The 16,802-nt window shown below is 33.2% G+C and overlaps 1 pseudogene; it reads right to left on the bottom strand.

Moving 5' to 3' along the window:
• LOC122040245 overlaps window positions 1-14,548 on the bottom strand; it is a 33,706-nt pseudogene extending 19,158 nt beyond the window's left edge.
• Window positions 14,549-16,802: the final 2,254 nt, after the last annotated feature.

Here is a 16,802-nt window from a genome sequence, read left to right as displayed (position 1 = left end):
AATTCAAGGTATGTGTTCACTATAAGACTTCATCTAACTTTAAATTTACTCACTAAGTATATTCAAGTTGTGAGATATTAAGTCTACGTAGAGGGCAGACAAACATTTTAAAATTATATTTATTTTGAAAATTATTGGGGATTATTGGATTTTGTTTTCAAGAAATTAAGGTTTCCAAAAAGATTTTCACAACATGGAGAAATGATAAGAAGAAAAAAGAGCTCTTAGAGCTCATGGGAAGCTTATGGCAACTTTAGTCTAACATTTAGCTTTTGAAGGGAAATTAAATCATTTAAGTATAGCATCTAGCGAAATGTTATCTTGAAAAAAAAAATTGAAACACCTTACAAAACAAATGGTAGAGTTGTGCGAACCAAATGATGATTCACCCCTAATACATATGAGTGATATGATCCACAATACATGCACGTAAAATAGATGGTGATGTTGCACCCACATTACATCATCACAAGTCACATTGAGGCATATATTTAATTTCATAATTTGAAATTTCATACCATGCAGTAAATTATCTATATACCATGTGCTAATTTATTGAAACCTAATTTTGATCAGCAGATGTAATCTCTGCTATGTTGATTGTTGCTTGTATTGATCGTGCTAATGGATATTATGCCATGTTGACACTCAGAACATGTTAGCACATTATGACACATGCTAACACATTATGACACGCATTGGCACATTAAGACACAGGTATAGACAAACTCAAGTAATTTTTATTATTTTCTCTACTTTATTTCTCTAAAATTCTAGATCAATTGATCATCTAATTCTTATCTATAAATAAGTTGAGTGGAAGAAGATTATAAGAGTAAATCTTATATGAATTCATCTCAACATACAACAAACAATGAATAAAATTATTTTAAATTCAATTATTAATTGGTATATATTACTAAAAATTAAGTAACAAAAGATAAATGAATAAACTCATTTGGTTTCATCTCGACATGCTTAACACATGCACAAATACATCAAGTATAGATATTGTATAACATAATAAAACTTAAATTAATTGTTAGTCTTATTTTTATAAATAAATGTTGAAGGGGAACTATCTATAACACTAAAATGGAGGAATTTTCTACATTCTCCTTTTTTAGGATATTTTAGTTTTTTTTAAATTCTACATATGTAGTAACTCATGCTTCGTGCTTATGTGCTTTTAATGATTTAGATGGGCATTTAGTCTCACTAAGTGCTCATCTGCTTTTAATTATTACAAAATACGTTTCATCCCACCAACACGCTGATCTATGTAACCTTTTGTTTTTCATTTCCTATGATTTTAATTTTTTGCCTCTTTTCATTATGCATTCCTGACTAATTACCATAGTTGTCAAAAGCGCAAAGCGCAAAAAAGCGCTCAAGGGTCTTGGGGCTTAAAGCGCAAAGCGCAAGGCAAAGCGCGGGCTTTACGGAAAAGAACATAATAAACAAAAGGGCTATTATATCTATTAAAAAAACTTTCAAAATGTCTTTGAAAATCCAAATAACCATAAACAAAATATTCTTTGATGAAGTTGCAGATTACTGAAAATTAAAAGTCTTTGAAAATATGATACATGAAATATCAAATATCAAAATAATCATCTTCTTCATCTTCATTGTCCAAATCTATGTTATCAGCTCCATCGCTTGATTTGTATCCATCAGTATCTTCTTTTTCAGTTTCATTATCAAGATTAATTTCTTCTTCATTTACAAGACTAGTTTGAGCTGAAAACTGCTTTCTTTTTGCTAATGCAGATGATGTCCCTTTTGAAGAAGACGCATTTCGAGATCGAAAGTCATATGCACTTTCACCAACCCCAGATGCTTGTGCTACATCACTCTAACGCAAATCTTCACCTTCAAAGACAAAATCATTATCATTGTCTTTATCACTGTCATCCAATTTTCCCAACAACCATTCATTACTATCATTTATCTCTGACAAAGTAATAGGATCAATCTTATCTTGCATGTCAAATCTTCTCCTCAAAGCTCTATTGTACTTGATATATACCAAATCATTCAATCGTTGTTGAGACAACCTATTTCTTTTCTTAGAATGTATCTACAAAAAAACTAAAAAGTAAAAGGTTAAGTTCATAATATAAATTTTAATATGTATTAAAAAAAATCCAACTTACATGTTCAAAAACACTCCAATTACGTTCACAGCCTGAAGAAGAGCATGTGAGGTTTAAAATCTTCATTGCAAATGTTTTTAATTCAGGCGTTGATGCACCATAAGAAGACCACCAATCAACTTGAAAAACAAAAACATATAAATTATAAGATTAACTTTATTACCATCGAATATTGATATTGATTATTGCACAATATATTATTTATAAATTTACCTGCCGATTTTAAAGTTCTTTGTCGGATAGCCATTGGCAAACCAAAAAGTCCTTCTGCTTTCTTGTATTTTTCCAATTGATTCGTGATCTTATCTTGTAAATCCTCAACTCTCACCAATCTAGATATGCACTTGTACAAACCCTCCATCACTTCTGTATCATTTTCTATATCAGGGTTTAAGTAAAAACACTCTGGATTCAAGAAATATCCGGCTGCGTGCAAAGGTCGATGCAGTTGAATGTTCCATCTTTTGTCAATGAATTCAAAAATGTTACGATATTTATCTTCATTATTGTTAAATGACACAGCGATAGCTTGTTTAGCTCTGTCCATTGACTCATAAATATAACCCATAGGAGACCGTTTTTCACCGTCTACCAGCCGTAATACTTTCACTAATGGACCACCAACTTTTAATGCAAAAATCATATTTTTCCAAAAAGAATGCATCAATATCACTTCTACTGCACGTTTTCCTGCGGCCTCTTTGGAAAATCGACTATTTGCCCACTTTTCAGATGTAAACATCTTTCTCAGATTTGCTTGTTGTACATGAAACCGCTTTAAAGTCAAAAAAGCGGTTGCGAAACGTGTCTTTGAGGTTCTTACCATGTCTCTCTGTCCAGTAAACTCTCTCATCATGCTCAATACTTGTGGTCTGTTGTAAATATAACCATTCACCATTAATGTCCATTCATGTAATTTTCTGAGATGAGGAATTTTGAATATATCCTCAAGCAACAAATCTAAACAATGAGCTACACAGGGAGTCCAGTATAAGTGTGGAAATCGGTTTTCCAAAAGACGACCTAAAAAAACAAAAACATTTAATTAAAAAAATTAAAAATATAATTCAATTATTAATTGGAACTTGGAAATAACAGGCTAATATTTAAAAAAAAATTAAAATATTACCTGCATTGACATTATAGCTTGCATTATCTATTACAATCTGAACCACATTTTTTTCTCCAATGCGATACACAAATTTAGAAAGCAACTCAAACATTTTGTCCGCTGTGTGAGAATAGCCTGAAGCATCAACTGATTCGACAAATACACTTCCTTTGGGACCATTCACCAAAAAATTTATAAGTCTTATCCTTTTTATCTGTCCATCCATCTGCCATGATTGTGCACCCAAACTTAGCATGATCTTCTTCATGGGATTTGAGAAGTGAGTTCGTATTTGCCAACTCCTTCTTCAAATACTTAACCCTCACTTCATGATATGATGGAGGTTTCATCCCAGATCCAAATTGTCCAATAGCGTCAATACAAGGCTCAAAAGAATCATATTTAACAGCATTGAAGGGAATTCCAGCATCATACATCCATCTTGCAAATTTCTCAACTGCAATATCTCTTAACTTCTTTTTATTTTCATCAAATTGTCCTTTGCTTTTTGCACGTCTTTGTTTGACAATTTCATCGACATCTTTCATAAAATAAAGATTAATAGGCCCAGTTTGTTTACACTTTTTACCTTGGGTCGTAGGATGGTTGCTTGAATATAATATTGGTCGTTTCTCTTTCACTTTAGTTTGATGATCATCTTCTTCCAAATCTTCCAAATTATCAACATCATCAGAATGAGGAATTTCATCCATTTGATTCTTCAAATTATTCTTTTTTTGCATAAACTCTCTAATTTCTTCTTTAACATGCTCGGGACATTTCGGGCAAGCTTTCACATTTCTATTGCCCCCAACTAAATGTAACTTGTGTCGATAAATTCCACCGTTTGTTATTTTACCACAAAAAATACAACTGACAACATTTGGATTTTTAGGATCTGAACATGTTGCATAATTCCAAGCAATATCTTTTCAAGTGGATGAAATTGTTATATTTGACATGGTTAACTCAAGAATCAAGAGTCAAGAGCACTGCAATTAGTAATAAACAATCAATAAGTAAAACAATATAAAATAGTAAAAAAATATCAAAATATAAATCTGATTTATACGAATTAATTACAATTTTTAATTTTTAATATATATATTATTAGATTTTTTTATTTTACATATATTTTTTATATATTTAAATGATTAAATCTGATGTATATGTGCTAATAATATTTATTAGATTTTTATTTTTTATATGTATTTTATATATTTAAATCTGATTTATATGTATTAATTAATCTGATTTATAATTAATAAAGTTTAATAGATTTTTTTAAAAATATTATGTTTAAAATTTAAATAATTAAATCTAGTTTAAAATTAATAAGATTATTAGATTTTTTAAATATTTTTGATACATTTAATTAAAATTTAAATAATTAAATCTGATTTAGAAATTAGAATTAATAATATTTATTAGATTTTTGTTTATTTTAAATAATTTTTATGTATTTAAATCTGATTTATATAAATTAATGCAATTTATTAAGTTTTTTAAAATTTTAATTTATTTTTTATATCTTTAAATTAAATTTATATGAATTAATAAACTTTATCAATTTTTTTATATTCTTAATTTTGTTTATATATTTAAATTTGATTTAATAAAATCAAACTTTTTCTCCTTTCACTGTTTCACGCGAGCCGCGACCACGGCGATGCCATCGCGATGCCCGCGACGCCGCTAGAGCCGTCGCCGGAGGCCACCGACGTCGCCGGAGGCGTCACGGGAAGCCTCCGGCGGCGTCGCGGGAAGCCTTCGGCGTCGGAGAACTCCCGCGACGCCGCTGGAGGCGTCGGGGCCCTCCCGCGACGCCGCTAGAGGCGTCGGAGGCCTCCCGCGACGCCTCCGACGCCGCCGGAGGCATCCCGCGACACCGCCGGAGGCGATCGCAGAATGGTCAGGATGCTTCAAACTGAATTTAAGTAACAGAAATTGAAAACTTACCTACAGGCGGCGCGTGAAGAAGCAGCAGCACACGTGAAGAAGCAGCCACGGCAGATCCGTCTAGTTGCAGCAGCGGCAGACGCAACGAACAACAGCGGGAGACGAAGAGACAGGTTTAAAGAGATTAATTAGGGCTTTAAATAAAATTTGAAACAAAAAAGGAATCTTTTAGGTCGCTGCACTTCCCTCGCTTCTGCGCGAAGTGCAGCGACGCGCGCGCTTCTTAAACCTGTTGCGCTTCCAAGTTCTCAGAAGCGCAAGGTCTGCGCTTCGCTTCGCTTTGCGCTTAAGCGAGTGCTAACTATGCTAATTACATTAAGTGGTTCATCTTCAATAATTAGTAGTTAATTTTTCTATATACAGTTAGAATTTGTGGAATGATTTCTATTAGGTGTAGCCTAAAAAGTAATTAGGGGGTGCATATACCAAGGTTTAAAATTTCGACCCGTGCCGAAGTTTCGGTCCTAGACCGGAAGGATACAATTTTGGTACTGTATCGTGTCGTGCCGATATAGTTTCGGTATTTTTTAAATATAAAATATATTAATTAAAAAATATAATATTTAACATAAATATTTAAAAAAAAACAATATAAAAACTAATCTTAAAAAAAGAAAAAGATATGAAAATAAATAAATAAATAAAATTTTTATTATAATTTTTAAATTAAAATAAATTAAATATAAAATTAATTAGATAATTTTATTAAGGTTTAATAAAGTCTCTTTAGATTATCTCCATCATAGTTAAGAGTTGATTAAAATAATTAACCTAAGTTTAATTAAAAAAAATCCAAAATCTGACCCAACCAGCGAGCTCGCGCGACTTCGGTGCTGTCGCGGGATTACGCGACCCCTCAGCCATAGCCGCGAGGATCGTGTGACTCCTCAAGCGCAACTACGGTGGTTGTGCGACCCCCTTGCAGCGGCCACAGGGTCGCGTGATGCCTCTGTAGTGGCAGCAGAAGGGTTATGCGACCCCTCCATTGCTATTGCGGGGTCGAGCAACCTCTCCGTTATGGCCACGGGGTCGCACAACCTATCGCAGCTGTTGAGGGTCTGGTGCCGGGCTCATGTCGGTGTCGGTCGTCAAGCGGAACGAGACGTTTCGACCGTCTCGGCATGATACTTTAAACCATGGCATATACACATATATACTAGGGTTTTATCGTTAAGTGATATTATGTCATGTAATGCGAAGTCCTCGCAACTCTTGTCTCTTATACCAATTTCAATATAGTGAATTCTTCTCCTTAATTTCTGTCTAGGCTTTTCCACAGAAATTTGTGTTACTTGGTTTGTATTGGTTGCCTATTTTTGATATTATTGTTACAAACCGGTATCAAAGAAAATATAAAATAGACAATTAATACAAAATAAGAACAACACAGATTTATATGAAAACCCTAGACGAGTGAAACCTGCGTGTATAGGAGAAGAATTCACTATATAGAAATTAATTCAAGAGAGGAGACCTATTAAGACCGCATTACATGACATAACATCACTCACAACAAAAGGCTAATTACATATGCGTGTGTGTGTGCGCGCGCAAAATCATAATTACTTTTTAGGTGAAGCCTAACAAAATTTGGACCACAAACTCTAATAATCTCCACCTTGATGTGAATTCCAAAGCAAGGAATGAAAAAATATATATATAGTTGATCAACTAAAGTGTTCATGTATTTCATATAAAAATATCTGGAAACTACCAATTCTACTAGTCATTGCCAGGAGATGTATAGGTTAAATTGTATGTCATTTCGATAGCTCTCTGCCAAGAGTAATTAAGGCAATATTTTCACTCACTGAGCGTTGAATTATTAATTTCTATATTCACTTACCAGTCTCTGTATTGGTTTTTACCTATTATCTTTATGTGCGTCTTATAATATTCTACATAGCATATGTGTCAACCTCCTCCCTTTTCAAGTTATAAAAGATGCAATTTAGTTTTTTCACCTTTTATGATGGATCATTATACTCCACATATTTGAAGAACTTTAGAAAAGTAAATGAGTGATGAGATCTAAAGCCTAAACACTATCAAAACTAATAGACTAAAAATCACAGTAGCAAACCCATTCATTTACAATAAATGAGCTAAGCAATAATTTGACAATCATTTTCTCAATAGTCTTTCAACATAAAAGGCAAGTACCTGGGTGATCAAAGTTATATTCATGCACATGATTCATCTTCTCTTCAGTCAGATCATAATAAAATGAATCCTGCCAAATCATGCCCAATTAATTCAACACAATATAACAATTTAATATAATTTACTTTAACCCAGCAATAAAAATATTTCATCCATTCGACAACACTACATCATTCATAAAAAATGCAGTATATACTTTCAACTAACAAGACCATAATTCATATTTATCTTATTTACAATTTAAATTGTTTGAAAAGGGTTCAATAAAGCTATGGAATCATGCATTGTCAACTTACCTACCAACCAAAATTATATGTGTGTGTATATTGACATAGTTTATCATCCCACTAGTGATATATCCCGGAAGTTGCTCAATATTTACCATCTCAACAAGGTCGCCATAGATAAAAGAACAATATTTTGGGCATCCACAATAAAAGTATATCCAATGTTTTAAAAGGAGGTGCATGATAGTAGATGGTCGAGCTACTACATAACACAGTTGGCAGGCTAGGGCCTAAGCAATTGACATTTAAATATAAAATAAAATAGAGAAAAGTAAGAAAATATACCAAAAAAAATAATTTAATCTTTATTCTAATTGTTGAGGTAACTGACGCTAGCTTTATGGATTAAGTTTTGGGGTTCACTCTCAAACTAGAGGAGTCTCAACCAAAAATGATGGATATAGGCTCATTTGTCGCATTTCAAAGATCCTCCCACCAAACAAACCCTATGAGTCAGACACTTGCATCATTGACAAGAGGTCAGGGTAGGTGTTTCTTTTGCATCGGGGTTAGACATAAAGACACAATATCATTGAGGACAAAGCATATGTTTCTACTACATGCTTTTAGACTATCAGAAGACCTTTGCGGAGATTGCGCCCTAAAAATGCAACATCAACCTCAAGTTTATGGCAATACATCGCGAGATTTCCAAATTTCTATTTTTAAAAGAAAACTCTAGTGGATGGTTTCTCAACTACAGCGAACACAAAATTGAGAGGTAATCATGTTATAGTATTTGTTTTGTTACAGGGGCATAATTGTAATTTTAAAATAAATGAATTTTTGCAAATAAATATCCTAATCACTCAATAGACGTCCATACCATCAAACGTGTCTCTCGGAGTTTTCCCTCAATAGATGCAACTCCTACTTTCTCTCTAATGCTCTCATTTCTTATTTTATCCATCCTCGTATGTCCACACATCCATCTTAATATCCTCATCTCTGCAACTCTCATCTTTTGCTCATGTGCTCAAGTTATAGCCCAACATTCAGCTTCATATAACATAACAGGTCTAACTGCGATTTTATAGAACTTTCTTTTAAATTTTAGAAGTACTTTACGATCACATAAAACACTCGACGCTCCCCTCCAATTCAACTCATCCTGCTTGTATTCTATGTAAGACATCTCTCTCAATTCCTCCATTGTTTTGCAAAAATGATCCTAAATATTTAAAACTCTCGGTTCCGGGCAACTCGTCCTCTTCTATCTTAACAATTGTCTCATTACTTCTAATATTACTAAACTTAAATTTCATATATTCTGTCTTTAATATACTAAGTCTAAAACCTTTCCCTTCTAGTGTTTGTTGTCAAGATTCTAGTTTAGCATTTACTCTTTCACGTGTTTCATCTACTAAAATAATATCATCTGCAAACAACATGCACCACGGTACTATGTCTTGAATGTACACAGTGAGTTCGTCCATAATTAATGTAAAAAGATAGAAACTTAAAGTTGATTCTTGATGTAATCCTATCTTTATTGGAAATGCTTTAATTACTCCACCTGAAGTCTTTATTCTGGTTGTTACATCCTCATACATATCCTTAATTAGTTCAATATATATTATGCTAACACCTCTCTTTCTAGAATTCTCCATATAATTTCTCTTGGGACTCTATCATAAGTTTTTTCTAAATCAATGAATAACATGTGTAAATCTTATTTTTGCTCCCGATATTTTTTAATTAATTATCTAAGAAGATGTATAGCTTTTATTGTTGACCTTTCATGAATAAACCAAAATTAATTTTCGATCACTGTGATCTCCTTCCTTAATCCTTTTTCTATTATTTTTTCCAAAGTTTTATGGTATGACTCATTAGTTTAATACTCCTATAGTTTGCACAATTTTGTACGTCTCCTTATTCTTATATAAGGGAACTAAAGTACTTATTCTCCATTAATCAGATATTTTTTTCAATATCATGTTAAATAATTTTATAAGTCATCCAATACCTTGTTTCTCTAGGCACTTCCATACCTCTATCATTTCCATTATGCATCCCATTTAAAGTTTGTTCTACTTCTGAAATTTGAATTCTATAATAAAAATTAAAACTTCTCTGCTAATTTTACCTACTTAAATTATTTGCATCACCTAAACCTTTATTAAAAGTTGATGAAAACACCTCTTCCACCGTTCTTTTATTTCTCATCATTTACTAATATCCTATTACATTCATCTTTAATACATTTTATTTGGATAAGATCTCTTGTTTTCTTTCTCTCACTTTAGCTATTCTATAAATGTCTCTCTCCCCTTTTTTTTATTCAATTTTTGATATAATCGTTCAAAAGTTTCATTTTTTGTTTCACTTACTACTTTCTTAACTTCTTTCTTGGCTATTGTATATTTTAAAGTTTTCCTCGTTCTTACAAATATATAATTCCTTATAAGCTATTCGTTTTTCCTTCACTTTCTCTTGTACTTTCTCATTCCACCACCAAAATTCCTTACTTAGTGGTGCATGTCCCTTTGACTCACCGAGTACACTCTTAGCTACTATTTTCAACTTTGATATCATCTTATCTCAGGTTGTATTAGAGTCATCGTATATTTCACCTAATACTTGTACTTCTACCTTCTTCTTAAATATATTTTGCTTTCCATCCTTTAACTTCCACCACTTAATTCTAGAAGTCGTATATATGTTCTTTCTGTTAATATTATATTTGAGGCGTATATCCAACACTACTAACCTATATTAGGTAGTTAAGCTTTCTCAGGGATGACTTTACAATCTTTACAAATCTTTCTATCCTTCTTCCTAACCATAAGAAAGTCAATTTACGATTTATTATTCCCACTTTTGAACGTGACTAAGTGTTATTCTCTTTTCTTAAAAAAAGTATTAGCTACTATAACTCCCATGTACCCTCTCATATTCCTCATTTTTTTACTCTGACTTACCATTTAGATCACCTCCTACTAAAATCATTTCATTTAGTGGAATATTTTGTAATATTTCATCTAAGTCATTCCAAAACCTTGATTTGGTAGTTTCATCTAATCATACTTGCAATGCATATACGCTAATTATGTTCATAGTTTCTTTCGTCACTATTATCTCAAGGGCTATAATTCTATCCTCTTTTCTAACTACACTTACAACTTCATCCTTTAACGAATTATCTACAATAATACCCACTTCATTTCTTGTTTTACTCTTTCCAGTATACCATAACTTAAAATCTGAGTTCTCCATCATCTTGGCCTTCTCGCCTACCTATTTTGTCTCTTGTTCACACAAAAGACTAATTCTTCTCCTAATCATCGTATCTACTACCTCCATTGATTACCAGTGAGGGTTCCTATGTTCCATGTTCCAAATCTTACATTATTAGTTTTCTTATCATATTTATTCTTATCCAACCTATGGTGTGAGAACTCTTACCTATTTAACACTACACCCAAATTCTCTTGAAGATGTAGCAGTCCTTGCCGAGACGTTACAGTCAGACCTTGCAACGCGTTCCTTTCGGGAAACAACCTAGCATTGACAACTCTTTTTACATAACGTTGTGTATTTTGTAAAGCTTAAGAATTTGAGTAGTTTGTCCCTTTTGATGTTAATCCAAAGTGAGGTAAGTTTCCTTATCATAATAATTGCTTTAAAAATAATAATGTGTTCTCATTGACATCTTGCATCCAATTGCTAGAGTAACGTAACATGTTTAGAGTCAACTTGTATGAGATGAGGATTTTTTCTTTGAGGTAGATGTAGGGATGTAAATGAACCAAACGGTTCGTGAGCTATTCGGAGCTCGATTCGGTAAAAAGCTCGTTCGAGTTCGTTCGTTTATCTTATCGAGCCAAGCTCGAGCTCGACAGTTTTATCGAGCCGAGCTCTGATACGTTACAACTCTTGTATATTTAGCACTACACCGAGTTCTGGAGATGTAGCGGTCCTTGCCGAGACGTTACAGTCAGACCTTGCAACGCGTTCCTTTCGGGAAACAACCTAGCATTGACAACTCTTTTTACATAACGTTGTGTATTTTGTAAAGCTTAAGAATTTGAGTAGTTTGTCCCTTTTGATGTTAATCCAAAGTGAGGTAAGTTTCCTTATCATAATAATTGCTTTAAAAAAAATAATGTGTTCTCATTGACATCTTGCATCCAATTGCTAGAGTAACGTAACATGTTTAGAGTCAACTTGTATGAGATGAGGATTTTTTCTTTGAGGTAGATGTAGGGATGTAAATGAACCAAACGGTTCGTGAGCTATTCGGAGCTCGATTCGGTAAAAAGCTCGTTCGAGTTCGTTCGTTTATCTTATCGAGCCAAGCTCGAGCTCGACAGTTTTATCGAGCCGAGCTCGAGCTTAAGGATATTCGGCTCGTGAGCTCGCGAACATGTTCGTTTATAGGCTCGTGAGCCAAAAAAACGAGCTTTAAACCGAACCTTAAAATGAGCCAAAAAAACGAGCTCTAAAACGAGCCAAAAAATTAGCTCTAAAAAGAGCATTAAAATGAGCCAAAAAACGAGCTCTAAAACAAGCCAAAAATGAGCTCTAAACGAGCCTGAAAACGAGCCCGAGCTCGCTTAACGAGTTAGGCTCGTTAACTTTGATAATCGAGCTAATAACGAGCCGAGCTCGAACTGTTCGCGAGCCTGATTATTCTAAAACGAGCCGAGCTCGAGCCTTCTGATAAAAGCTCGATTCGAGCTCGAGCCGAGCTCGAGCCTAATATTGTTCGGCTCGGTTCGGCTCGTTTACATCCCTAGGTGGATGATTTCTACTTGTTTCATTACATTTAGATTTTGCATGATTAATTTATGAAAGTAAATGATATAATTATAAAATTGTTAAAAAAGAGAGAATCATTTTCATAATTGTGTCTATTCTTATTACTTGATATATGCTTCCACATTGCTTGTCCCTTTGATATTCATAGTTGTTTATCTATCTTGGCAGGTTTTAATAACACCTTTGATGATAAGTTAAAAAACAAGAGATAACATGTACAATGGAAATCTATGAATTTAAGCATAACTTCACATACTGACAATGAAACAATGAATCCGTTACTTATATCATAGAGGTTTGGCTCCACACTTTATAATGAGTGGTGTAATTACTTAAACTAAATTAACAAATAATGAATGCAACACTTACAATGCAACGCTCTAAAAAGGGTTATGTGATTGAATTATAGTAAATTAACAAAACAATGAATGCATTACTTATTTCTTAGAGAGTTTCGTCTTCGCACTCTATAGGAGCTGCATTATTTATACAAATTTACAAAATAAGGAGTGCATCATTTATACTATAGAGCTTCAACTCCGCGCTCTAAAGGAGTTGCATGATTACTTATGCTAAATTAATAAATGGAATAAACTACTTATATTATACAGTAATGGAGCCACACTCAAAAAGGGTTTTTCATACATTTGTAGGCTTCAGTTATTTTACATGAGATACTTTCTGACTAGGTGAATTGTGAGTCATTCGCCCTTTGTTTTGTGAGATGCATCTCTAGGTGAATTGTAGAACGTTCACCCTTTATATATATAATTTATATGATACATTTTTGTATTTGGTAGATTGTGAATTATTGATCCCATGTATATACGATATATTTTTATCGGATAGATTGTGGGTTGTTCACCCTATATATTCATATAGGTTTATGATGTGTAGTTCGTTCTAGATGGATTGATAGTCATTCATCCCTATATACGATGTATTTTTTAGTAAGCAGATTGTGGGTCATTTACCCCTGTATAATAGGTATATATGTGAATTCATTAATAAATTAAATTAAATAGGAGCATAAAGAGGAAATACAAGAAATAATAAAAATTGTCTAAGAGAAATTTGTGATAAGAGACTAATGTTCTTAAATTGGCTAAAAACGATAATGTGATTGTTTACTTCTCATTAGATTTTATCATGAGAAATATTATTTTACATTATTTACTTCTCTCTTATATACACTTTTTATCAGTTGACTTGTGTACAAAGTACTAGTAGAGTTTTTTGAGAGATATGCATTTAGTTAGTTTGGTTGACATTTGTCTATATTTTTGCTTTGATATTATTGCACTTCGTGCATAGTAAACAATCCTACCTCGTGACAAGCCTAGCTCGTGTGAGGCGTGTGGCAGATCAACTGCAACCTTGTTCCCAGCAAAACAAAAGGAGAGGTGCCCGAGAAATTGCTATCAGCGAAAGGTTATTGATGGAGAACTTGGTTGCTTCAACAGATGGCACAAAGTGAGTCAGGGAACTACTAGCTCGTACGGATGGTTTATTGTCCAAGTTTATATGCAAGTAAATTGGATGCTAATGAATTTTAATTTCTGGCAACTAAAAATCAGTAATTAATGTTTCTAACATTGTAATTTTATTTGATAATCTACCTATATTTTTTCTTCTGGAAAACTGAACTAGGACTATGGTTGTGCTTCATAGAATGATGAGATGCCACTATAATTGAAAGATTTCTTTTTCTTCCACAAAAATATTTATATTTGTATTTGTTAGCTAAGATGTAGTCCACAATAGTATAAACATAGATACTACATACCATTGGTCTGGGAATATTATGTAGACATAATTTCATGAAACAAATTTCTTATTTTCCTTTTGTTACCTATTCAGGTTTAAAAAGTGGGATACATGAGTAATACAAAAGATTGTAAATATCTCCAATTCCTGCATAGGAATCCATATGGTTGGTTCCAGATGAGTCGGTAAAGGGATTTTTCAAATAAAATCAAATTGAAAGAAATTTTGCAAGTTTGAAGACCTACCTGATTCACAAGGACAACCCGTTGATCACAGAGTTGCTGAATAATCATATTGCAAACAGTAGTTTTTCCAGAAGCTGCACCTCCAGCAACACCTGTAGCGACAACATCTCTCTATCTAGTTAAGTAACTAGAAAGCACTTGTCTATGCATACAGATTGATCAATATGACTTCTTATTAGAGCCTGGAGAACATTTGCAAACACCATAATGTAAACTTTGTTGCAGAATGAGTCACATGTTGCTGCCTGAACTACATCATAGGCATCTTCCTTAGATTGATTACTGATACATTGATCCCATCCAGACTATTGATTCATCATCTTATCTTAATTTTTGGAATTTGTTGATTACTCTATTTACATGTGAGTTTTTAATTTTTAAAGGAAGACAAAACGGGTCCCATACAAATTTCAGAATAAAAAGTTAAATACAAAAGTTTATATACTTTCAAGAAATTGTGCTGAAGGGAGACTATTAATTGCAAGTGTGATCAAATGTGTGTTTAGATGTTGAGAAAAAAACAATGAACTATTTTTGAAGTGTTGAGCCGAAATGTACATTCAGTTATGAAAGAGATTTTTATGTAATTTAGTTTGAAAGATGCTCTAGATATAGAGAAGGGTTTGAGTGTTGGAGTATTTGGCTTACAGGAAAGTTTGTATTTTCTTTGAAGATGTTGGCATTGGCTGAGAACCAAAACATGCTGATCTATCAGTATTGCTATGGTACCAGTTGTGAGTACATTTTTGATTGTGTATACTTTCTGCATGACACCGAATATAGGTTGATCTGTACTTATGAGCTCTTTGAATGCGGTGATATCATGTTGGTTGGCAATGGTTCATATAAATATTACAAATGGGAGTAGTCTAGATCAATATTTCACATAGTGCTAAAATAAGATATTCACTAATAATACACTTACAAGCATGGTGAACAGAATTGACTGAGTGGGATCAGGATCGACTTATCCTAATCCAATTCCGTCTAAACAATAAGACAACCCTCCGTTTCTCACTCGAGAATCTTTCTTGAGTAATCAACAAGATGGGAATAGGTGTGGGCCTAGATTTAGAGAAGTCTTATCCATGATTTTGAATTTTTGAGAGAAGTAAAAGTGATTCAGTGTAATGCACAAGGAGATAGGCCAGACACAAATAGGCCAATGTCGACACCTCTGTTCTCTTTGTGGTGAAAGGCGAATATGTTCGCCTTCAGCGCCCCCGTCAACCCGTCCAGGCCAACACGGAGGAGGTAAATCACGGACGACTACTAGCCTTTGGAATAGTGACTAGCACATAAGGGAGGCATTTACCTCGACTTTGCCAAGATTCGAACCCCAGACCTCATTATGGCAAAAACAATTTAAGAAAAAAACACTCGAGGAGGAGGACGACGACAGGTGACTTCTTTGTCTTCATCTCATCTTTGTTAGGCTCTCTCGAGGAGGAAGGCATGCAACAAATCTACAGTAGCTTTGTCATTGTTTTAGTTGTGATCTAAAGGCAATTTTATTGATTAATTAATTATTAGCTAAAAATTCCCAACTCAAATTTTTTTTTAAATAATTAGATTTAATTTAAATAGCTAGATTTAATTAATCTTAATTATCTTTAATTATGTTAATTAATTTAAATTAAATGGCAATTTACCAAAAGGCACGTGTAGAGATCTAAATTTACCAAAAGGAGTACGCTACTTTGATATTTACCAAAGAACGCACCTTTTTAAGTGCATTTCCTATTTTACCCTCTAACAATTTGACTTTTTCTACCATTTTTCTTTTCTCCACTATTTTTCTCTCTCTTCTCTTTTTTTATCAGCATGTCGAATATAGGAATAACATTAGTCAAATTTTTAATAACATTTTAATACATTTGAAGAAGCAAAAAGAAACAATGAATAGCATATTTGAACTCCTTGCAATTTCATAAATCCACTGGAATTAAAATGAGTGTAATCGGAACTCTCTAGGTTCATCAGTGGGTTTTGACCGAACATGAGTTTTTTTAGCCGATTCTTTGATTTTATATATTAACATCTATGAAAAGGCTAAATAAATAATGAACACCATTTTTGAACTCCTTGCAATATCAGAAATCCATAGGAACTGAAATGAGTGCAATCGGAGCTCCCTAGGTCCATAAGTGGATTTCGGTCAAAACTCACTGATGGACCTAGAGAGCTCCGATTGCACCCATTTCAGTTCCTATGGATTTCTGATATTGCAAGGAGTTCAAATATGGTATCCATTATTTATTTCGCCTTTTATAGATATTAATATATAAAATCAAAAAATCATCAAAAAAACTCACGTTAGGCCTGATATGGAATCATATCAGGCCCA

The sequence above is a fragment of the Zingiber officinale genome, chromosome 2A (assembly GCF_018446385.1).
Source record: "Zingiber officinale cultivar Zhangliang chromosome 2A, Zo_v1.1, whole genome shotgun sequence".
Taxonomy (NCBI): Eukaryota; Viridiplantae; Streptophyta; class Magnoliopsida; order Zingiberales; family Zingiberaceae; genus Zingiber; species Zingiber officinale.
This window is presented reverse-complemented; position numbering and strand designations above follow the sequence as displayed.